This window comes from Macaca mulatta, chromosome 15 (assembly GCF_049350105.2).
Source record: "Macaca mulatta isolate MMU2019108-1 chromosome 15, T2T-MMU8v2.0, whole genome shotgun sequence".
NCBI lineage: Eukaryota > Metazoa > Chordata > Mammalia > Primates > Cercopithecidae > Macaca > Macaca mulatta.
In genome coordinates, this window is record NC_133420.1 from 11037036 (window position 1) to 11061445 (window position 24410).

Here is a 24410-nt window from a genome sequence, read left to right on the forward strand (position 1 = left end):
TTTGGGTGCAGAGCTTGGCAGAGGTTTGAGTGACCCTGTCTCGATGGTCCTGTGTCAGAGGACAAGGTTAAGCGTCACCACCGAGGGCCCTGTTGAGCCTCTGGGCCGGAAGTAACCTTCCCCGGGCTGGTGAGGCAGCCTCTGGGGGCCTTTCCTGACAAAGCCCTTCACTGAGCTTCAGTTTGGCCACCTCTGCCCTCACCTCCCCGACTGCAGGGCCTCGAGGTCTCACCACCTCCAGCCTGAGCGCCCAGTGCCCAGGGGCAATTTCCCGCCTTCCCTGGGGGCTCAGGATGCCAGCTCCCGGGGCAGTGCCCGCAGCTGGGCCCCTCCTCCTGGGCTGGGGGTAAGGCTGGGCACGGCCTCCTGCTATGTCCCACTGGCCACTTCACGACAGCAGCAGCCCACACTGCGTGGCCGCTCCTGCTTCTGTTGGATGAGGAGATGCAGGCCTTCACCGAGGCTTCCCGGCCTTGCCCCTGCTGGCCCCAAGGCTATGCCGCTTCCCCCTGCCCAGCCCCTGGTCTCTGTACAGTGTCTGTCCAGGATGTCTGTCGATCCGTCCTTGACATTCTATCCAGACGCGGCCAGTCTCATCCTAGTCTGTGAGGGGTGAGCAGAGCCCAGGTGCGGTCGATGTGGAGACGCTGATGGACTTCAGTGTGCAGGGAAGTGAGTTCCTTCATATCCACAGCCTCTGCGCAGCCAGCTGGGAGCGCACCCCATTCACTGGTGGATGTGCCTTGTTTTTTAGCCCAATCGCCTACATTAGGTCAGACAAGTCACAGTTGCCTGCGTTTCTGGCTTTCGTGACCATCCGCCTCCCTCCTCTGCCTGGGGCTGAATGGTGGGGTCTGTCGTGGGTTCGTGGGAGCCTCTGTTCTTGTGAGGCCACCAGGGACTGTTATCCAGGCTGATTCCATAGGAGGAGTTTGGGGTGAGCTCCTGAGCGAGAGTTGGGAAGACTGACGTCTGCGTAAACCTTGCTTGTTCGTGGTTATTCCTCTCAGTCTTCTTAAATTCTGAAAAATTGGGGGCCAGTTTGAAATAAGGATTTAGGTATGGATTGGTGAGGAAAGAACGTTAATCTGATTGAGTTTACGTTGTGTGTGATAATTTTATGCTACCCTTGGGAAGAACTGAAGATGTTGACAGTGTTGTGAGAATCATTTCTTTCTTTCTTTCCTTCCTTCTTTCTTTCTTTCTTTCTTTCTTTCTTTCTTTCTTTCTTTCTTTCTTTCTTTCTTTCTTTCTTTCTTTCTTTTCTTTTCTTTTCTTTTCTTTTCTTTTCTTTTTTTCTTTTCTCTTCTCTTCTCTTTTCTTTTCCTTTCTTTCTTTCCTTTCTTTCTTTCTTTTCTTCCTTCTTTCTTTCTTTCTTTCTTTCTTTCTTTCTTTCTTTCTTTCTTTCTTTCCTCTTTCTTTCTTTTCTTTTCTTTTCTTTCTTTTTTTTTTTTTTTTTGATGGAGTCTCACTCTTGTTGCCCAGGCTGGAGTGCAATGGTGCAATCTCAGTTCACTGCAATCTCTGCATCCTGGGTTCAAACAATTTTCCTGCCTCAGTCCCCCAGTAGCTGAGATTATAGGCGCTCACCACCATGCCCAGCTAATTTTTTGTATTTTTGGCAGAGATGGGGTTTTGCTTTTAAGGAGATTGTTCATTAAGTATTAATTGGTGGCCTGCCATTGAACTAATGTTAGTGTAGTACTGACATCATCAGCCACGGCAGAAACTTACTTGGCATCCCTGGAAAAGAGGGCAGGGAAGCATAGTGCCCTGAAACCACCTCATTCTCCAGTGCTACTTCCAACTCTGAGCTGATGGTCATTATGAGTGGATCTGCCCTGAACAAGTAGTTTAGTGCAGCTGCCTTGGACAGGCAGGTTAAAAGTAACAAACTGCCACAAAACTCAGCTAATAAAATGTCAAGAGAGACATGGGGCACCAGGAAGGGGTGAGGCCTGTCTCCCTGTGTACCATCTGTGTGGAGCCTCAGTACCTAGGACACAGCGTTTACGCAGAGGCCCAGGTTTTTATTAGCATTTCCCTGAATAAAATGTCACTTGTGAGCTGCGGACTGGGAAGCTTTTTCTGATGATTAGGTTTTGTAATGTGGGATCATCAGTAGGCAAAGTGGATCTGAGGGCTGTAGGATTTGGAGACTGTCCAGGGCGGCTTTCTGGGGATGACAGGCTTGTCTCGTCAGCAGTCAAGACACCAAAGAGAGTCTTTCTGAGAATAAAAGAAAGAAGCTTTTAAGGAAAAAAGCAGTTTCTCTCTCTGTTTGGGAGTTGAGTGCATTTTCCTACATTTATTCGGAGATGTTCCTTGGTTCCCACCATGTGCTATTGCCCCGCTATGGGGTAGGGTCACCCCACCGCGTACCTAACCTAGGAAAACTCCTCTGCAGTTATTTCAGAGGCTGTGTGCATTTCTCTTGCCTCAATGGGTGGAGTGAGTTTTTCTTCCTACTTTTTTTAGTCAGTTTTCTTAATCTAGCGTACCTTGCGTAGAGAGCAGTCCACCTGTAACCAGTTTGTTCCTGGAGGTGCTGCAGTGACCTTGGTTACGCGTGGGCCCCGTGGCTCAGGATGGGTCGAGGAAGGAGTGTGTGTGTGAGCAGTGGGCACTGGCCAGAGGCAGGGGAAGTGTGGCCACTTGTGGCTTAAACTCCCCCCATGCGCTCTACTGCACCGCTGGGACGTGAACACTCTCGCCCTGGACGTTTTCTCTGAATGCTCAGTGCCCAGGCTCTTGGGTACACAGGCGGCCCCGGGGTTTATTTGAAAAAGGTGTCATGAACAGTGAAGTAACCCACGTGCCTAAGCTTTGATTGACAGGAAGGAACGTAGAGGCTGCTGAAATCCTGGTCATTTTAGAACAAAGTATTTTATTAACAGTTTTCTAAAAGAAAGAAATCGTTAAAAAATTGATCCCTGTTGAGGTAGAAGGATCTCGTCCTCATGCTTCTCAGTTCTTTCCAGAATCAGCTTCCAGTTCAGCTGCACAACAGGTTCTGCTGGTGGCTGGAGCAGCCCAGGTAGGTGCTGTTGGGTCTGAGTTCACACTGGTGCCCGTGTGGTCTCCAGTTATGGTGTGGGCTGTGGGGTCTGAGTTCACAGCATTGCCCATGTGGTCTCCAGTTACGATGCTGGCCGTGGAGTCTGAGTTCACACTGGTGCCTGCGTTTAGAACGTGAGTTTGACGTTACTGTGGTAAGGGGTATCCTACACGTCATAATTCCTAGTCAATATCGGGTATTTAGTTAAAATAGAGTCAAGTATAGAGAGGCATTGGCCCCTCTGCCGAAAGGGCAAGGCACGGTGCTTTAGGTCCAGGTCCCCAATATCAACTATGAAAATAAAACGTTGTCAACTCCAATTGCAGCCCTGTCCTCAGCGGGTCATTGTTTATGCTAACAATTATAAACAGCGTGAACTTGCTGTCCTGAGAGGCAACACACCCTCCATTCTCTCTGCAGTGCAGCTGCCTTGGTGGATGGAACATGCCCCTCCTCCCTCCCTCCACCCTCCTCTCTCCTTCTCTCCCTCATCCTCTCTCCCTTCCTCCCCCCTCCTCGCTCCTTCCCTCCATCCTCCTCTCTCCCTCCCTCCCCCCTCTCCTCTCCCTCCCTCCCCCCTCTCCTCTCCCTCCCTCCCCCCTCTCCTTTCCCTCTCTCCTCTCCTCTCCCTCCCTCCTGCCTCCTCTCTCCCTCTCTCCCCCCTCCTCTCTCCCTCCTTCCCCCCTCCTTCTTCCTGTTTTCTCTCACCATTCTCCCTCCACCTTCTCTCCTGGGTGAAGGGCAGAAGAGAAGAGACCTCTGGAATCTTGTGCTTCATCCAAGCAGCTTGGGGGCAGCATCAACAGCTGCAATTTGGCTGCCCCAGCAGGTGCCTCAGGGCAGCGTTTCTAATGGGAGTCCTGGAATCATGTCTTTCCTTAATGTGCCCTAAAGGCTGGAGGACATGAAGTGAAACAATGCTCCATGCTCAGTCCTGTGATTTTGTGTATTTATTGGACTTACTTTGAAATTAAACTAAATGATACTCAAAGTACAGCATGAGAAAAACGAAAAAACAGGCTATGGTGTTTGAAAAACAAACAAAACCGTTTGGTTTGTTGGTTTGTTCTTAGACCTTCACAGGCTCCTAGGTCACACGTTTCAGTTTCTCAGCGAGTGACATTCTCTGCGGAAGCCGTGTCAGCCTCTTGTTTGATGATGTCAGCCACAGCAGAAAGAAGCACTCCATAGGTCCTGTGCTCAGCACCTTGGCGTGAGCTCTTGCAATCTTCTGTTCATCCTCATCACAGCTCTGTGCAGTGGGCGTCCTCCTGATCCCGGTGGGAGGATGGAGGATGGAGGCGGAACGGTGAGTGACAGCAGGATCACATGAGGGGTCTTTCCCGAGGTAGAGAGGGGAACCGGCCCAGAATCTCAGTGCCCATTACGTCCTTCCTACTCCTCCTCTGCCTCTCTGTGACTGACTCAGGCTGCAGGGACAGACGTGAGTATGTGCAGAGTGTGTGTGCACCCCTGGGGGTGTGTGCTCATATTGGCAGGGAGGGATGTGAGTGTGTACAGAGCGTGTGTGCACACCTGGGGATGTGTGCTGGCATTGGCAGGGACAGATGTGTACAGAGTGTGTGTGCACACCTCGGGGGTGTGTGCTGTTGGCATGGACAGACGTGAGCGTGTACAGAGGAAGTGTACACACCTGGGGGTGTGTGCTGGTGTTAGCATAGACAGACATTAGCGTGTACAGGGCATGTGTACACACCTGGGGGTGTGTGCTTATGTTGTTTTGTAAGCAGCAAATACGTGGCCCGATGCTTCTGGCGGCCCTGCGCCCGTGCTGAGTCCGTCAGTGGCTCTCGGGTTGGGGTCTCCATCTCCCCAGACAGCACTAGAGTGTCTTGAGGTTTCAGATTCTTCCTCTCCGGTTACTTGGGCCTCCTCAGACCGAACATCAGAACCAGCCAACTGCAAACTACAAGAACATTCAAATGCATCTTCAGTAGAGAAAACAAAAGCAATTGGAATAATTTTCCAACATGACCCCGTGGTTAAGCCGTTAGATACTCCAGCTAACAGATTGAGTCACTTTAAAATTCACACCAATTAAAATGGTTGTGAGAGTTGCAGAGCTTTACCTCTAAACCTTGAAATAATTGAAGAGTTCTGCTCCACTTGCTTACAAACTGGGGTTGGGGATAACTTTCAGTCCAAAGTAGTAACCTTCTAAATCCAGCTTAGATGCGAGGCTCCCACTCACACAGGAAGAGAGAGAGACCCTTGATTATTCTCCTGTTTCAGATACTTTGTCATTTTTTTTGTATCCTGATCATCACTTCTGCTTTTCCAATTCAAACTAAAGGGAGTTTAGTTCTGTTTTGGAGAAGCTGTGGTTAGTGGTTTCTTTTCATGGTTTGCTTAATCTCTTAAGTCTGGCACTTACATTTATCCAAATGGACTTTTCTTTAGTAAGACGGTGCCATAGCCCAGGGCTTCTCCCTCCATATCTGCTCCCCAGGAGGCCCCCTAGGAATGGGCGCTAGAGATCCAGCCCCTCTCCGTGTGCCATTTTCTTTGAGTCTAATGTAGGTTTGGCTCAGAGAAGAAAAGAGGCCTCCGGGTTAGGTGCCTCTGACTGCTTGCTTGTGAAATGTTTAATGATAAGGCGACTTCCAAACTAATTTTACACATTAATAGTTGTAACTTAAAGTATCACTGCAGTCATAAGAACAAGAAACACTCCCATAAAGTAGATAGGCAGAAAAAAGCCATAAAAGTTTAATAAAGTGCAAATAAAATGGTGTTGTAAGAATGTACAGTGGGAAATGTTCTCAGTCCAGCCAGATCGGCTGTGGCGTCCTCCTGTAAATACATTCAGCCACGTGTGGCCCTGATCGCAATCAGTACTGTGAATTGTGATCCAGAATGTTCTTGGGGGCCGATACCTGGACTGTGCCAGCAGCTGAGTCTGATTGGACGTCACGGCGGTGATGTGCTAGGCGTGGCCAGCTGGGCCGAGGGGTGGCCACCTGTGCACTAGCCACGTGCAGCTGTTATTCTTGTGATGGAGTTGCACGGGGCGTGGCCTGTCCACCTGGGCTACTTAGAGTACCGGGAACCCAACCTCTGGTGGGTGCCTCCCGACATGGGAGCTGTCTTTTTTATCCAGGGCCCTCTGGCGCTGCAGACCCTGAGTGCACGGGGAGGCAAAGGAGGGCTCTGCTGGGCCATGGAGGTCCCCAAGCAGGTGGTCACTCATTGCTTGTGGAATGGTCCATGGCCTGTGAGTTTATTCCCGGGGTCTGTGTGAGCGAGGTTAACCAGTTCACAGCTGGGCACTTACCCCTTACACAGGTGATACTAGTTAAAGTGGAATCTATATTAGCTCGCACGGGAGTGTGTGAGGAGCTGGGAGGGTGGTGAGGCTTGGCCCTAGCACTGGAGCCCGGGCTCCTGACTTTCTGCGTCTTGCTGTTGCGAGGCCATCAGGGCCGCTGTGGGTCCTGAAAACAGTAGGTGCCATATGGACCAGGGGATGCGGAAGCCTCTAGAGGCTGTGGGAGGCAAGGAGACAGTCGCTTCCCCAGAGCCAGCCCTGCCGACACCTCGACGTTAGCTGGTGGGAACTGTTTTGGACTCCAGCTTTCAGAAATGGGAGAAAATAAGTCAGTGTTTAGGACGCAAAATTTGGGGTGATTTAGTGGAGAAATAGAAAACCAGCCCACGAAGGTGCACGCATTGAAATGTGCTGTGTCCAGGTGTTCACAGTGGCGTGAGGGGGATGGCGTCAGGGTTCTGGGAACTGTGCAGTTTTACTGAAGGAAGGGGGCTCGCCACGCCTTTCCTCATGTAACTGAAGGTATGTATGCCTGCCACACTGCCCAGGAGACAGGGACTAGAATTCTGACTTTATTTCTTATGGGAACCAAGGTCAGAACACGGTGAGGGCTGAAACGAGCTTCCTACAGCCTGAACTGGGCAGAGAAATCGCAAGTAGTTTGTGTTTTTCTACACAGACCTGTCCCTTCAGGTTTTGTTAAGTTTTGGAAAAAGGGAGAAGCCAGGCACACCTCGGCGACGGACAGTGTTTCTGGAGGTGGTGTGGCTGGGAGGCTCAGAAACTGCCCTCCAAGAGCACTCATCTGTTCCTTATTGCACTAATACCTCATTTACAGAAATTACAGAGCTGTGCGGGAGGCCTCTGGTCTGGATGGCTTTGTGTGGACCGAGGTCACGGGGTGTTGTCCCAAGTGCTTATCCTGATCTGGCAGAAGCTCTGTTCCCAAATGATTATGCCACAGTTTCAGAGCCTATATCTGAGTGATAGTCTTTTAACTTTGTTGCATAAAAGCAAACAAAGTATGTCTTGAGAGTCTAAAAATCCGTTTAGTAGCATGGCTGTAAACTCATACATGGGGCATTGGGATGGAGTGAAAACCACCGTCACCTGGCGTGGACGCTGTGTGGTATTCTGTGTGGTGGCCTGCTCGTGCCTTGAGCTCCATCTGCAGTGTGAACAAAAGCTGTGCATTTGAGAAATGTGGGCAGGTCAGCTTGCTCCTCCAGGGGCCTGCAGGCGTCCGGGCGAGGGGCCTGGGATGAGTCCACGTCAGTGGGAAGGAGCTTGGTTGTGTCAGCATATATGTCTGTCTTTACAGTCCCGCAAGCCCGCCAGAACCCAGTTTTCCTTTGGTCATCTAATGCCAGAAAAAACCCGATTTCTTAGAGATTCTTGTAATTTATGTTAATGAACCATTTGACCATACATAAGATGTTATAAATGCATGAGGCTTTATAACTTGGCAGATGTATAACTCGCATGTTATGATTGAATCAAACTGTTGAAGATACTGGTTTCACTTGAAGATTTTTAGCATTTTATGGGCAAATCAAATGCCAGTAGCATTTTGAAGGAGTATTTTGGAATCGTAAATACAGTGGGACACTGCTGGGTCTCTGTGATGCTGGTGAGGTGTACGTGACCTCAAGCTCTTGAAGCTTACAAATAAGATTCCTAAATGGTCACACCTGCAGTGCTGGAAGTCAAAGTGGATTTCTGTAAAGGAGGTATTAGTGCAATAAGGAACAGATGAGTGCCCTTGGAGGGCAGTTTCTGAGCCTCCCAGACTCCCCAGGAGGAAGCGGGAGAGGGAGGCAGTTACCCACCAGAACCTGGATGGTGGAGCCGGGTTTGCTGGTGGCCCTGCGTGGCAGGTAGTTACGTGCAATAAGGAACAGGTGAGCGCCCTTGAGGGCGTTTTCTCGCTCTGCTTCGGAACTGCAAGTGGAAGACGCCCCAAAGTGGGGGTGGGGGGTGTGGTTGATTATCCAATGGGGCCGGATTTGCTGTTGGCCGCTGTGTGGCAGGTCACTGCGGGGAGCGATGGGAGGTGAGTGGAGTGGGAATAGAGGATGCACCCTCCACAGCTACTGCTGGGAGTTGGCTGTGGTAGCAGAGGGGGCATAGAGGGATTCCCATGAAGGGCAACATGGCCGGGATCCCACGTGTGCTGGACGCTGAGGTGTGGCTATATGTGATCTCAGTCTCCACAGCCGTCCTGGGAAGTGGGTTCAGTCACCTTCCTTTCTCACATTTGAGAAATCTCGGGCTTACATCACAGCTGAGTGGGTTGGAACTAATGTCTCAGGCAGGACGTTGGCCCGAGAGCCCAGATCTTAACCCCCCCTGCTCTTTTCAGTTCACCAAGCTTGTAGAGAGGGGTGTGTGGTGGTGGGGGGCGGTTGAGAAACCAACACAGTAGAATGGGGGAAGGAAATAAACCAGGCAGGAGACACAGGCTGTGCTTGGGAGGTCTGCACGGGGTGTGGGTGGCACCTCTGGGCCTGTGAACCCCGTTCTGTGCTCTCGGCTTGCCCAACCTTGGCCCTCAGCCATATGCTGTGCACTTTAGGTGAAATCTCAGTCCCTCGAGTGATGCGGGCATCTTTTCTCCCTGGCTTTGCCTCTCCTTAAATCATGGAGTCTCAGTGGGGATGGCGGGGTGGTTGGTGGTCCATGGAATTTGCCCTCCACTTCCCCATCCTTGTCTTGTCCTGTCTGGCCTGTTACCTGTGTCTGTGTCTCTTCAGAGCATGCAAATGAGTGGAGGCCACGGCAGCCTCTCGCTGATTGGCCTCTCAACTTTTTTATTCATCAGAATCGTGTTAAATGCTGATTCCTAGGTACCCCATTAGACTGTCTACGCCTGCCTGGCATGGGTACTTTGGGGAAGGTACAGAGGGTTGCTGGGCTGTTCCAAGAGGGAATTTGCATTTGTAGAATGTCAGCTGTGGTCTTTCCAGCACTCTACTTTCCACGCACACATGGCATTAAACCTGGAAAACGTCTGGGTGCTGTGCTGGTGAGGAAGCCCCGGCTGGACGAGGGGCTGCTGGGGCTCAGACTTGATTCCTGGGCTGGGGGCTGTGGGCTTATTCTCTTCAGTGGGTCTGCTGATGGGATGCCCTGGGAAGTCCTGCTGTGCACTCGGGGAAGGTGCAGAGACACGCTCGGGAAATACAGACCATGGATTTAAAACTTCCTACTGGAATATCTTTTATGAGCAAAGTAATTTGCATCTAACTGTAGACAATCATTGCTTGAATAATTGATTTGTTTACCAAATTGGTCCTATGAACAGAATAAAGTTTTCATTCATGCCTTGTCTATAACATAAATAGGAGCATTACCGCAACCTAAATTAGCTTTAAATTTTGTATCAGATTGCAGTCCAGATTACAAACGGCTGCTTGATAATCTAATTGATAAAACAGGAATTTAGTGCTTGGAACCCAGAGTGAAGGGAACAGAATTGCTTTGGTTTCTCAAAAGCGTGTGACTGAGGGGTGACCTGGGGTGCAGAGAAGTGGCTGGAGTCATTACACTCGAGGAGATGATCTGCCCCAGCCTTTCTCAGCTGTCTTCTGGATAAAACAAAAGGGCGATAAACAGAAAAATTCAGCACTGAGTTCATCTATTCCCTGAGCTTCTCATATGGTCATTAATGTGACTGGGCTGTATCTGTGAAGCCGTATAGAGGCACAAAAGAATTAGGCTAGAGTAAGGTGGCCGGCGACCTCTGGCGTCTGTGCCACGTGTCATTTCCTGAAGCCCTTTTGGGCGAAATGACAGTCGCAATGTCTGTTGTTCAGAGGAGTGTAATCTCACGTATGAGATACAGATTTTAAACGATGGAGATTTTAAACACTAAAGCCAGGAAGCTTGGTGGGAGTGGCTGTCTTCCGAGTGGTCTTCTGTGCTGCCATGGACGAGGCGTGGATGTGTCATCCGTTGGTGAGATCCACTGGTGAAGGGGCTAAGCAAACCCTGGGGGGAGGAGGGTGAAACTACATCTCTTCTGGCATCCCTAGTAAATACGTTTTGTAAAACCTGTGAATTTGACCCTAACCCTGAGTGTTGAAGTCTGGTGCAGTGTCTTGAGCCCTCTTTTGCCTTGAGGGTGAGTGACTGTAAATGACCGATTCCTCAGTGATGAAAGTTCAAATTTAACTTCCCTGAGGAAGCCAGACCTCAGTCACCCGTGTCTCCATTAACACTGCGGTCCCTACTCGGGTGGCTGCAAGTTTCCAGGCCCTCCTTGGAGACAGAGCCGTGCGGTGCTTGATGATTTGATAACATCAGCCACCTTCTGTCTAATCGCGGTACAGATGATTCTCCTACAAGGAAACGGATCTAGTTTCTTCCCTGATCACTGGAAGAAGCAGCCTGCCTAGGGACTGCACCGTCCTCTGCACTTTCACAGTGAAGCCTGTGTCTGTCTGCGAGGAGTGTCGTGTGTGTCGTGGGAATCGCGGGAATTGCCTCCTTAATTCTTTCTGCTTTTGAGGGCTCGGACAGCTCTGCCTGTTTCACCCGGGACGAGCAGCGGGTGGTCTCTGGCTGCTGTGGGACTAGGGCTTGGGGTGCATCGTCACATCCGGTGACCTGTCCAGGTGGGCATATTGTCTTGCCTGTTGGCTGAGGCAGCTGTGATGCCATGGGGGTCATGCTTGTATCAGGGCCAACCCAGTTCTTCCCGTGCACACTTCTGCTGCTGGAGTGCTCTTCCTTATGATGACGTGTTGAATTAGGGTGGAGAATGCAGAGAGGCTCTGGGCCACTCCTTCCCATTCTTACTCCCTGGAGCTGTGATGCCCGACAAGGGAGCCCATAGCCAGAGGCTCCTTTAAATTTAATTAGAATAAAGATTTGATAACATAGCGAAACACATTTGAAAAGAACTTCACAGATTAAATTCCGGATTCAGCCCTTCAGGCCCAGTGGCCACGTTTTGGGGCTCAGCAGCTGTAGGTGGCTGTTGTCTTTCTGTGTTGGCTCAGCAGATTGGGACGTTTCTGGTTCAACAGTCAGTTCTCTTGAATGGCTCTGCCTGTGGTGAGGGCACCTTGGCTGGAGAGCCTCGTGGGGATCCCTTAGGCCTTTGGCTACAGCCAGGCTGCACGGTTCCTGTGCCTCGGGTCCTCTGCAGGCCCAGAGCTATCCCACCACAGAGTCAGCACTGCTAGACTTGGGTACTGTGTGCAGACAGCAGAGGGTCATGTCTGGGTCTTGCAGGGGCTGGGGTGACTGGCCTCCTTGGCCAGGAGCCCGTCTCCGAGTCTTCAGGGGAAATGCATCCACCCTCCACACTGTGCACCAGAGGAAAACTGTAGGCTTCTCTGTGGATGGTGAATTGAGATCATGCAGAGTGACTAGGCTTGGGCTCCTGACCAGCGTGAAACCTGATACCTTTCGGTGGAACCTGACATGCCTCCATGTGTACATGGCAAAAAGAATGCAGCGTTGTCAGCTTGAATCCAGATGTGCTCCCGTTTTGAGGTGGAAGGTTCTGGGAGTATTGGCCTTTGGTGATTGTCCTGCCATGGAAGACTTTGAAATGCAGGCACTGGTTTAGGATAACCCTGGTTTCCTGGTCCTGTATGTGGGCATCCCTGAATATCCCGTGCTGGAGGAAAGCAGGGCAGATGGGAGGGTGACAAGAGGTCAGGTGTTTCCAGCTCTGGGGAGTGATGCCATCAGACGGCTGAGATCAGGTGGCCGGGGAACAAAGCAGGGATGCATGGAAATGTCATGTTTCCTGGGGCATGGGGAGGACCTGTTGAACTCTATTCCTGGGCAACAGTTCTTCCATTCTCAGGAATCTGTGCCATTGTAACTGAGTAGCAAATTCTAGAATTGCTCTAATTACTTACTGTTAAGTCCCCATCCCAATTACCATGAATTAGCAACAGTGATAACAGTTTGCCAGGTCAAACCTTGCTAAGAAAAACCAGTGGAACTAGTTTTAGTTGCCTCGAGTTCCCTCCAAATCGGATTCCTTAGCGGCTTATGTCCCCACAGCTGCTGCAGTTCTTCCTGGGCCTGGCAGGCACATTCCAGACATTGACATCTCAGGTCAGATGCAGGCGTGCATATTATAGAAAATCGCACTGTGCTGTGATTGGCTTGAGCTGACGTTCTCTAGGTGAGAGGCGGAGGCCGAGGACCTGTGAGGGACTGTCTTGAGTGTCCTCTCATTGACTTGGAGCAGATGCACATTTGTTCTTCAAAAGTTCTAATGGGATGAAATTAGAAATAGGAATTTTTAAAATTCATGTGTTATGAACTCTGTTCAGTGACTTCCTCTGAAATGAGAGACTATTTGCAGACGAGGCATTCAGACTGCAGCTCTCCTTAGAACTGTCCTAGACCTCGATGCCGTCCTTTGGCCTCTTCCTGGGTGTGGGGTGCTCTGCTTGAAGCAAAAGCACGTGGTCTGTGCATCACTACTGCAACCAGCTCAACGTACACACCCACTGGGAGGGGGGCCAGATCACTTAACATTTTAAATGCATTTAACATTAAACCAGCAAGTCAGCCAGTGCTTTCTGTAACCAAGCTGCCTGGCTTATGGGAACCTGACACTTAATTTTTCAGAAGAGAATACTTGCTTCTGTGGAGTGTCAATATTTGTCTCATTTGTTGAGACTCTGCTCAAAGTGATGAACGTGTGTAAATTAGGACCTTTTTGTGTAAATTGGGCCACAGAGCTCTCTAGGCACAGTCAGAGGAGTAAACGGCTGTGACAGATGTCGCCTGATGTGAGCCGTGACCAGGCACTTTGGAACCTGGGATCCCATCTCCAGCCTTTCAAAGGACATAGAGGAATATAAAATGCAGATGGGAGAGTTCATATTTTGGTCATCTCTGTTCTTTTGAAATCAAAGTGCAAAGAAAAAGTTTTGCCTTGAGGTCTTACCCCATCCTTGTTTTTCTCCTGAGGTTTTAACATTTTCTTAACTGCTTTTTTCTCCCCCGATCCTTGGGGAACTTCTATCTTCATATCTTCTTAAAAGATATGGTTAAATTCAACACTGAAATTTAAAAACATGCATTCATATTATTTTTCTTTAAACTGATGTATCTGACATTGGTGAAGAACTAACTGGGCGTATTGGTGTGTTTTTATTTTTTTGAGATAGTCTTGCTGTGTTGCCCAGGCTGGAATGCAGTGGCGCGGTCTTGGTTCACTGCAGCCTCACCTCCTGGTTCACGCCATTCTCCTACCTCAGCCTCCGGAGTAGCTGGGATTATAAGTGCCTGCCACCATGGCTGGTTCATTTTTGTATTAGTAGAGATGGGGTTTCAACATATTTGCCAGGCTGGTCTTGAACTCCTGACCTCATTTGATTCGCTCACCTTGGCCTCCCAAAGTGCTGGGATTACAGGCATGAGCCACCACACTTGGCCTGGGATATTCTTGATTGTAACTGTAATAGATCCCTTTAATAAAAACAAAACAGAACAACAACAACAACAAACAGCTGTCTGAAAAGTCCCAAAATTAAAGAGCTCACTTGGACAAGGATTTGGACACCAGTGGAATGGCCTAGTACAAACCATAGTTACATGGGCCACTCGGCCTGTTAGATCCTTAGGGTATTTGAAGTCGTGGGGATATTTGCATTTCTGCTTCTGGATATCGTGTCAGTATGAATTCGGCTAGTGTTTGAGGGCCAGGCTCAGATCCAGGAAAGCAAGAGCCCCTGCCCTCACGGCACTTCTCTTCTGTGTGTGTGTGTTAGGAAAATAGAAAGCATAAGATATTTTTTTCAATGAGCTGGGAAGATGGAAAAATAAGCTTAAGATGTTTACTTGTTCAGAAGAAGGGAAGTGCAAGGAATACTCAGCTTTGTTGCTGCTGAAGGAGGCCCCTGGCGGAGGATGTTTCAGAGGTGGGGTTTGTCTGAGAAAGGTGGCAAGAGGCAAATAGGATGCCCCATCTGGTTTGCCAGAGATGGGGAAGACCGTATCCCCAAAACAGCCTCAGCATTCTGGCAAAGGCTTTGGAAAACCAGCTAGGGTGTGGGACGTTGTTGGCTGCTGGGTAGAAGGAAAACATTGCTGATCCTGAGGACTGTACTGTTCTTCCACTGCTATAAAGAACTACCTGAGGCTGGGTCATAAGGAAAAAAAGGTTTAATCGGCATACAGTTCTGTGGGCTGTACAGGTTTCTACATCTGGGGAAACTTAGAGTGGAAGGTGAAGGGGAGACAGGCATGTCTTCACGTGGCTGGAAGGGGAGAGAGAGTGAAGAGGAAGGTGCCATGCACCTCCAAACAACCAGATCTCAGAACTATCATGAGGACAGCACTAGGGGGATTGTGCTAAACCATTAGAAACCACCCCCATGAGTCAGTCACCTCCCACCAGGGCTCACTTCCAACAAAGGGTTAGAGTTCATGAGATTTGGGTGGGAACACACAGCCACACCATGTCAGGCTTCCCATTCTTCTCCTGCACATGCTTCGCAAATGGTTCTGTCATTGGTTTTTGTTTTTGTTGATACATAATATGTGTACATATTTTCAGAGTGCATGTGATATCTTGATTCATCCCTATATTGATGAAATCTGTGTACTTGGGATGTCTTTCACTTTAAATATTTTCTTTTCCTTATGCTGGTAATGTTCAAGTTATTCTCTCCTAGCTGTTTTGAAATCCACAGTAGATGACCCACTGCCATCCCCCTGCTGATTTATCAATAGTAGGTCTTGTGCTCCCATTAGGCTGTGTGTTTGTGCCCGTTACGAGCCTCTGCCTATCCTGCTTATGAGTGGACTCTGCTGGGCCCTGTTGACCACCTCCTCTTGGCCTCCATGAGATCTGCTCTCAGCTCCTGCTTATGAGTGAGAACATGCTCCGTTTCTTTGCTTGGCTCGTTTGCTTAACGTAATGTCCTCCAGCTCCATCCATCCTGTCTCTGATGACAGGGATCTCAGGTGTATGGTGGAGTATTGCTCCTGTGAATGTTCGGGCCACTTTCCCTTCATCCCCTGTTGACGGGGACTCAGGTGATTCCAGATCTTGGCTGCTGTGGATGGTGCTGCATTGAAGCTGAGAGCAGTCACTGGCTTTATACTCGGGGGACGTGAGCCACTTTGATGTTCTCAAGCAGCCATTCCCCAAAGTCCTCCGTGGAATGCTGCATTCCTTTGTGCCCATGGTTTCCACTAGGACGAAGAGCTGGGAAGGGGCTTCGAGTGAACCCTTGGGTTTCTGTCTTTAATTGGTACCCAGCTGCACTGACCAAGTGGGGGTCCCAGTGACCCCGGACACTGCCTCACATAAGGTCCAAAGATGCAGTTAGGTTCTTTTTTTAACTTAAAAAACAAACAAACAAACCCTTTTGACCTGATTAAGCTATAGCGTTATCAGTTAGTGTTTTTCATATTGGAAAGGTGTATATTTTATTTTCTAAGAAGGAAAGAAATCCTGTTAAATACTCTAACTACAGATTAAATCATGTCAAGGAAAGAGGTACTATTTTGGGGGAAAATTATCCCTTCATGTCAATGATCAAGGAGAGGACTTAGATTGTTTAATTGAGTTCATTATGAAATCTTAAGTGGTTTTGAGAAGATGAGCTGTGGATGCTGCAAGACATGAGACTGATGGTGATTTAATGTGAGTCAGCCCTGACAGAATGTGGCTAATATTTAAAGCTTGCTCCAGTGTTGCTTGATAGATTGTAAGTTAATGTAAAGATCTGTTTGATGCTTTTATTTTACAAACTATTATGGAGAAAAAGTTTGACAGCCAAGGAACCACCTTCAACCAATTTCTTCCTACTTTCTATCACTAGAAAAATTTGTCCTGTTAATTCCAGAATTTACTTTTGAAAAGTTCCTGTAAGGAGAGCAGAGGTATTGGTGATTGAATAGTGACTTGAATTTAGGTGAAGATCGTTAAATATTTCATAGTCATGTTTGTCTTGGTGGTTTTAGCAATTTTATATTAAATTTAGAACTGCGAGTGAAACCAAATGTGTTCTTTTGCTTTTGTGATACTCCTTTGTATGACTATACTGGTAAAGAATGATAAAATGTGTATCGGGTATTTTTTCTGTGTAGATATTAGGATTTTGAGGGGAACAAAGTAATCATTCTTCTAATAGACATTGTGCTGCGTGTTGGGTCCTTTGTATATTAGCTGAATCACTATAATGAGGACAACTTGAAAGTTTGTTTCTATACAAGATCTTTTATAGCTGACTTGTGTTACGCAAAATCCTTCATCCTCTAAGAAGACTAAGCAATGGGTTGGAGGAGAGGTTTAATCACCCATTAGGTTTATTCTAAATGCCCAGAATTGAAAGCAAGTACGAATTATGTTTTTGAAGTGTGGTGTGTGTGTGTGGTGGACTCCTTTTTAGGTCATGGGAGGGAGGTAAAGCAAAGATCAGATTTGCTGATAAACATTTGTGCATATGCTAGTGGAGAAGTCAGATGACTTGACTGCACCTGCGTACTCTGATTTTGGTTTTGTTAGTGTCTGTAGCTACAAGCCACAGCCGCCTCTGGGACTCATCCTGAGGGGCTGTGATGAGGGTTATTACAGAGTTGTGTGTCTTAGCGAATGGCACAAACGGTCTTGTGGGCCTACTTTGGCTTTGTTTGAATCTGTAGATTGTTAAACTAAGTTTAACATTTTGAGGATTATAAATTGTGATTCTTGTCTAAGAAGAGGTTTCTGTTGTCTCTGAAGACAGGAGCCACAATACAGATGGTCCCTGGCTCACAATGGTTACATTTGTGATTTTTTTTTTTCAACCTTGTGATGGTGTGAACTAGTCACACTCAGTGCATTGTTCGGCCCGAGATGGGCTGCCTCTGGATGAACCCATTGTAAGTTGAAACTATTATGTCAAATGCACTTTCTATTTAGGATATTTTCAGCTTACGCTGGGTTTATTGGAACAGTTTCATCCCACGGTAAGTCAGGGAGCATATATGCCCATAAAAGTAGAGAGAATCTCATAGATACCATGAGATATAATGTCTCTGATGTTATAGAGATACGATGAAAACAATCAAGTGGGACTTGGAAGCCTTGGAGGGACTCACATGGGCGGCTCCTGGAATGCAAACGTGAGCGCCACTGGCTTCTGGATGTGACATCTGTGCCTTCTGCTTAGCCCAGTGGGTTATTGGCTGCTCCTGAGGGCAGAGAGGCCAGCGTTCCTGTGTTTAGGTGTTTGAGCTGCCTTAAGAGGCTAGGTCAATTCTCACTGGTGTCTTCAGGGCTTTAGGGCTTCTGAACAAGCAGGAGGAAGGACGACTTTGTAGAGCTTTGGAAATCTCAACGGACTTCAGGGCCATCCCCCTTGGCAGGAGAGAGCTCCACTGGAGGTGAGCAGGGTGCCATGCGTGCCTGTGCTGGGCCCAGACGTGTACGGACGTTGTGAGGGCCACAGGACGCAGATCGGTCTTGGTTCACAACTGGTGTCAATGGCCACGCAGCATTTCTGCCAGGTACATGACTGCGGGGACTTGGGTTTTGGGGTGTGCGTCCTGGTTGCCTAGTTGCTTGGAATACCCCCATTCAGACCCCAGCCTGAGTCACCGTGACAGGCCTCCCGCTTCACACGCCACACGGAAGCCGTGGCGTCGGTCACTGACGCCCACCAGCTGTCAGATGTGCGTATGTATCTTCCCTGGTCTCGTGATGTGTCTTGTTTTGAGGTTATAGTAAACGTTCTTTAAGAGGGGTTTTGGAGTTTTTATGTTGTTTGCAAGGAGGCAGCAGGGAGTGCTTGAGCAGTGAGATCCCCTTCCCAACCAATGCAATTTCAGATCACAGCAGGTAATTAGGGCAGCGGAGCTGTGGGATCACCTACCCAACCAATGAGAATTCAGATCACAGCAGGTAATTACGGCAGCCGGGTGGGTGGCAGAACCCTGAACTGTGGCTGTTTCTGGTGTCTTGCCCCGGACAGAGTGTGCTGGGGCCTCCGTGGTCCTCTGTGGGGTGAGTGGAGCACATGAGCTGGGTGCTGCTGGGCTGTGACTGGCTCCCCAGTCCGGGGTTTATGCAAGACTCGTTCTTAAGACAACTTGGAACCCAGAAAGCAACATGAGGAGAACGGGTTTGTGCGTTTCTGGATCCTTGGTGCTTCCCAGTCTCAGACGCTGTGCAGGCTCTGAGGGGTCTCGCCGGGAAAACTTGAACAGTTGGCCCCCGGGGTGGAGTGGGGCTGCAGCGGGTCTTGCAGAAACTGGAAGTGGGGGTGAGTGTGGCAAGCAGGACCTTTCAAATGGGCCCAGCAGGCTGCATCTGTGGAAATGGTGCCACCTAAAGCAGGGCTGTGGCCAGCAGGACCTGAAAGGCTACAGCGGGCTCTGTTTCTGCTGTCTTGAGAGAGTCTCTGCATGGTTTTCCTTGGTCTTTGTCTATTTGGAGGACGCTTCCCCCTTTCTTGGGCTTACCAAGCCTTCTGAGCTGCCTTGTTGAGTATGACAAAGCCCTGAGAAGGCATTTTTATCGCATAATTATGTTATCCTGGTGGCTGGATAAATGACCTGCAAATGTGGGTGACTCAGTAGCTCTGAGGGTGCTCAATATCCAAGACAGGTGGGAAGAAAATGTTCAGGCAGGTGTCAGAGAATCTGTTCTCTGCTTCACACTGGGGTCCTGGTTTGCTGACAGTCTTTGCACTTGATCCAAAATGGGGATAATGAAGTCTCACGGATTCGGCTTCAGCTGAGAGCTGCCTCCAGCACAGTCTTGTGTGAGTAAGAGTTTATAGGTTTGGTGCAAAGGGCGGGCGTCAGTTGATCTTATTTGTGGTGGTGCTTATGGTGGCTTTTCCGTAAGGAATTTAGAGTTTATTAGCTTTGGCAAGGGAATCCTGAGTGATAAAGTGGAAGAATGCTTCAGGAAATTCTGGAACCTGCAGTGAGTTTGGAATCTGTATGAAATTGGGATTTAGATTCTCACGATTTCCTAATGCTACCCCGAAACCCAGTAGTTGAGACAGTCGTAGAGCTTCAGTTGTGCTGCCCCGGTTCCCCATTTTAAAAGGAACACGTTGCTTTCATCTAGAATGTTCTGAGCTCTGAGTGCTGCTAGCGGAGTTTCCAGCTCTCTGCATCAGAGGGGAAGCCAGGACTGCGCTCACGGTGTCGCGGCAGCTGGGAGCTGAACCTGGACCTCAGGCACGTGTGATGCTGACCATTTTCTGTAAACTCCAAGGGTGCAGTGGTCCTCTTGGCACTGTACAGTCTTCTGAAGCTTTTGATGTGTCTGCACTTTATAGATTTTTCAGAAGTAGAAGGCCTTTTCCCACACCCTTGGGCTGAGTTTTGTCAGAGGCTGGTGTGTGGGAAGCACCACACCCACATTCTGACAGCGAAGACTCTGGTGCCCAAACGAGGTCAGAGTGGAAATTTGTTTTTCCTTCCCTCCAGTCTGGTCCAGCTGCTCCCTGCTTGGCCAGAAGAAAATCATGCTTATCCAAGTCATAGGCAAATCCCCGAAGTCAAACATTTGTCTTTTTTCTTTAATATACCCATTTAGTTTGTATGGGACGATAGATGGAGAAGTGTTTTTTAGGGGAAAATTAATTTCTTTAATTACAGAGAACTTTTTGGACAAAAACTGTAATCAAGAAGCTATTGTGTAATAAGATCTAGTTAAATACTACAGTTGAAAGCTCTTTATATTTGATCTTAAACTTGGGCCTGGTATGCATGTCCGCACGCTCGTGCTCATGACGCCAGGCTCAGCTGTGAACTACAGGCACGGTACAGACTTTCTGGTTGCTTTTTTGAAAGTCTTACTGCTTGGCCTCTCGGACTCAAATGTTGAGTTAGGTTGATTCTGTTCAGAATGTTCATCCCTCCATCTAGGGTCCAGTCATCTTTCAGGAAGGAACCGTCTTCCTCATCTTTGTCCCCTACAGTATTGTATATTTAATAGTTAAATATTTATAGGTTACATGGGTGACTGATCTGTTCATTAGGAGAAAAACAATGCCAACTTTTACATCATTATAATGGACTTGTTAAATGACTGTTAGTATAATGAAGTTTCCATGGCAAAAGAGGCTTTGCAGATGTGACTGTAACGGACAGTGGGATGGGGGAGGACCCTGGGTTGTCCAGGTGGGGTCTAGCGTCCTCATATGTGCATTGATGGGAGGGAGTACGAGAGTCTGCCTCAGAGGAGGAGACCTGAGGATGAGATAGAGGCCAGAGGGCTGTGGGGCTGAGGGCGGGGGTGGGGTAGTGGCCGGAGGGGCATGGGCCAAGGGTGGGGCAGGGGTTGGAGGGGTGCAGGGCTGAGGCTGGGGCACTGGTCAGAGGGGTGTGGGGCTGTGAACCAAGCTGCATGGTGGCCTCTATGAATTGGGAGACTCCAGGCAGGAGCACAACCTACTGACCCCTTGACTTCAGCCCTGGGACTCCTGACTTCCAGGGCTGAGAGGAGGTTTGCGTTTTAGGTAATTTGTTGCAGCAGCAATAGGAAGTTAATGCAGTGTATCTGTTCCTCACCTCCAAAGCTTTGAAAAGTAACCCTGTTGTATCAGCCTTTTGTGTGCCCTAAATTCTAATGAGATGGTTTGTAGGAAATAATGGACACAAACGATGGCAGAACACAAAGTTGGACAGAAGCAGTGTCTTTGTGGTTCTGTAGTTTGGGTCTGTGAAGTTAGATTTCGGTCAGAGAGTGTGTGGTCTTGTTCAGCGTATACCTGGAGTACTTGTTCAGAGTTCCTGGGGGAGTTGTCTTTAACACTGTTAGCATTAAAACTTCAAGCACATCAGGGCCAGAGTTCCTGAGTCAGTGTTAGGCGACCTTTGAATAAGAGTTGGCATGTAGAATCTGCCCACTTTACTAGCATGAAGCAGCAAATTTTTTTTTTTTTTTGAGATCGAGTCTCCTTCTGTCACCCAGACTGGAGTACAGTGGCTCGGCCTCGGCTCACTGCAACCTCCGCCGCCTGTACTCAAGTGATTCTCCTGCTTCAACCTCCAAATTGCATGATTTTTTTTTTCTGTTTTATATACTTAGTATATGACAACTCTGCAAACTTTATCAATACAAATGACATGCCAGAACTTATGAGAATCCAGCATTTTCCCATGCAAATTAGTAGTGATGTGGAATTCCTGGGCTGGTTTGGTTTTATAAGACGTAGGGGCGGATTCTTTGCCTAATTTCTGTGGAGCTAACAATTGTTAATCACCCAACACTCTTACCTCCCCCAACAGCTCAGGTGAGGGGGTTACCCCCGCTGTCATGATGAGAGGCAGGAGACTGAGGCTTAGGTGAGCAGGTGACACATTACTGTCCAGCCCCACCCCCCCCCGTATTTTCCTGCCATGGCTCAGCTATCTTCCTACGAGAAAGGACAGACACCCTGGTGCTGGGTAGAATTCCTTGTGAACCCCTTTGCATCCTCCAGGGAGTTCTTGCTTTACGGTGGTGGCTCATGGGGAGGCCTCTGGCCCACTGAGAAAGTGACTCATGTTGTAACATTACTGTCTCTCTGTCCGGCTGCTGTCGATTGGGTGATTTGTAAAGAGACATTTATTGCTCAGAGCTCTGGAGGCTGAAAAGTCCAAGGTCAAGGCAGTCCAAAGTCAAGGCACCTGCACATCTGGTGTTCCAGGGCCTGTGGCATACAGACGGTAGCATCTCACCGGGTCTTGCATGGCAGCAGGCGTCTCATCGGGACTCATATGGTGGAGGAGCAGGAGGGCTCCTCCATCTCCCAACAAGGACACCAACCCCAGTCCTGAGAGCAGGACCTCCCAAAGGTCCCACCTCTTAATGTATCCCATCGGAGATGGTTTCAGCATGAGGTTTTGGGGACATTCAGGCCAAAGCCATTGCTCTGCCACGGTGTTAGGGCTGCATGGCATCATTACTGCAGCAGAGCCACAGCCTTCTCATGTGCATTTGCTGCAGGAGGAAGACGCAGGTGCCTGTGCATGTTGGGGTTCAGTGCAAGAAGTTGAGACCCTCTGGGAATCTTAGCAGGAGGAACTTAAGGCTTTGAGAACTGACACCTTAGGACTGTACTTTTCTTCAGACTGTAAAAACCTTGGTGTGTGATAATACTGAACATTTCCTGAGCCCTGTGATCCTGTAAAACAGTGGTGGTTAAGACATTCCCCCTCCCCACAACTAGGCCCCCACTTTTACTGCAAGAAGCCCCTTCCCATGTGGCTTAGGCTGACTGGCGGATGACCATTTACCGAGGAGAAGGCCAGACACAGGCCTTCAAACCCCCCATCTCTGCCTTATAAGTGATTAGCTAAACTGTCTGTTCCCACTGATCAATCACCTCCCACTTTGAAATGGTTCTTTGTGGTGCAGTTGCGCCTAGGGGGGTGGACTTGTCTTTGACTGTTGCCTTCCACAGAGGACGGTTAGGGTGGGCAGGAAAGAATTCTCTCCTACACGTCTGCATTCCAGGCTGTTTCCAGAAGTGGGAATTCTTGTGCCCTGGAGTCTGGGAATGGATTTCTAGTGTCCCAGCTTCAGGTGGAGTTGAAATTGAGTGAGACAACCCGCCACACCCATCTGGAGCCAGGAACTAGAGCCATTTTTAAAGTGGCAGTTTCTCCATAAGATTACCCAAAAAATGCGCTCAGCACATTTCTTTCTTTCTCATATGCATTTGGCCATCTAAAATGGGAATGGTGGTTTTTTGAAGCATGGATGTAGTTTTAAATTTTGAGTATTGTAAACCTTAATGTAGCTTCTTAAAATGTTTGCCTGATTATTTGGAGATTTACTAAACCTTTGGAGTGGTAATCATGAATTGATCTATATGACTTTGCTTTCTATGATGCAATGAAAGTACTCTAATGAAAACCTCTGCAGTTGGGTCAGCAGGCGATTGGCCAAAACAAATTCTGCTTTTTGGGTTTCTTTAACCAAACAAGGGAGTAGAGTGTAGGCCGAAGTGGCAAATTCATTTCAGAGCACGCCAGAGCCCTCAGTGATTGAGCAGCCTTCTCAGGTGAACGTGTAATGTGCCGTGAGTCTTGGCAAGCCTGGCTACTGATGTGTGCACGTGACATCACAGAGGCACACCTAGGAAGATGTGGTTTCTGTAACAAGCTTTGGAAAACCAAAGTTCAACTTAATTATCCAACTTTGTTATAGAAAAAGCTTAGATCAGATGGCCAAAGACCTGATTGTTTCATGGTTGACACATGGTTATAAAATTGCCCTTACTTGGTGCCAATCGGTGTTGGTCCACAGTGATACTCCTCCAACCTCACTGAATAGTTTGGAGACTGATATGAGACTGTGAAAATCTCCTTAAGGTGAAAAGGGCTCTGGGGCACCCAGGAATATCCGCACACCTGTGGCCATTCCCCTATAAGGTGGAAAGGACGGCTGGGTCACGCGGGAGCATCCGCACACCCATGGCCGTCCTCTTTAAGGTGGAAAGGGCTGCTGGGGTGCCCCGCAATATCTGCTCACCCGCGGCCATTGTTCCTGTCCCCCTTTCTGCTCAATCACCTCTGTGTTCCCGCATTCAGGCTTTGGGACAGCTCGTCCCCTGGGCTGGTGAGGAAGGAGTGGAAGGTTGTTCTGAGGCTCTGTCACTGTCTGCCCTGTCATGAGCTGGGGAACGCAGTGGCGGTGACCCTGGAGGAGTCTGGTCAGTGAGGGCTCCGGCAGGAAATGCTGAGGCTTGAGGTGGCTCTGCCAGTTGTAACCAAATGTCTTCCCTCTTATTTCCATGATTCCTTCTAGTTCTGCACCTTGCACTGCAGAGTCTCTGTGTGTCTATAAATATACATGAGTTACGATACAGGTGTCTCTTTCCCCTCTGTCTGGGGCTGGGCCCAGGGAGTGAAGTGCAAGACCCCCTTACTGCTGGATGCCCACCAGCACGAGGCACTGCCTACCCTGCTAACGAATGCCTACAGCGAGTCCTGGAAGCCTCCTTCTGAGCACCTGGCCTGTTGAGGGTGTATACGGGAGACAACTGAGCTCCCTTTGCCCCACCCTGAGCAGAGACTGGGGAGGCGGCGGCAGCACTGCCCCCATGGTGCATCCTTGGTGCATGGAGGAAAGTGTGTTCATGCTTA

At 48.9% G+C, this 24410-nt stretch overlaps 2 long non-coding RNA genes across 2 annotated transcripts in view; one reads left to right on the forward strand and one right to left on the reverse strand.

Annotated features, from left to right (window-relative positions):
• The window catches only part of LOC106996240 (uncharacterized), a 64330-nt gene that overhangs the window by 21496 nt on the left and 18424 nt on the right, over positions 1-24410 (forward strand). The window lies entirely within an intron of this gene.
• On the reverse strand, positions 2871-4479 carry LOC144334832 (uncharacterized). Its single transcript, XR_013405075.1, has 2 exons — positions 3767-4479; positions 2871-3179 (listed from the first exon to the last, which is right to left on the reverse strand). It is a non-coding gene; the product is annotated as an uncharacterized LOC144334832 (long non-coding RNA).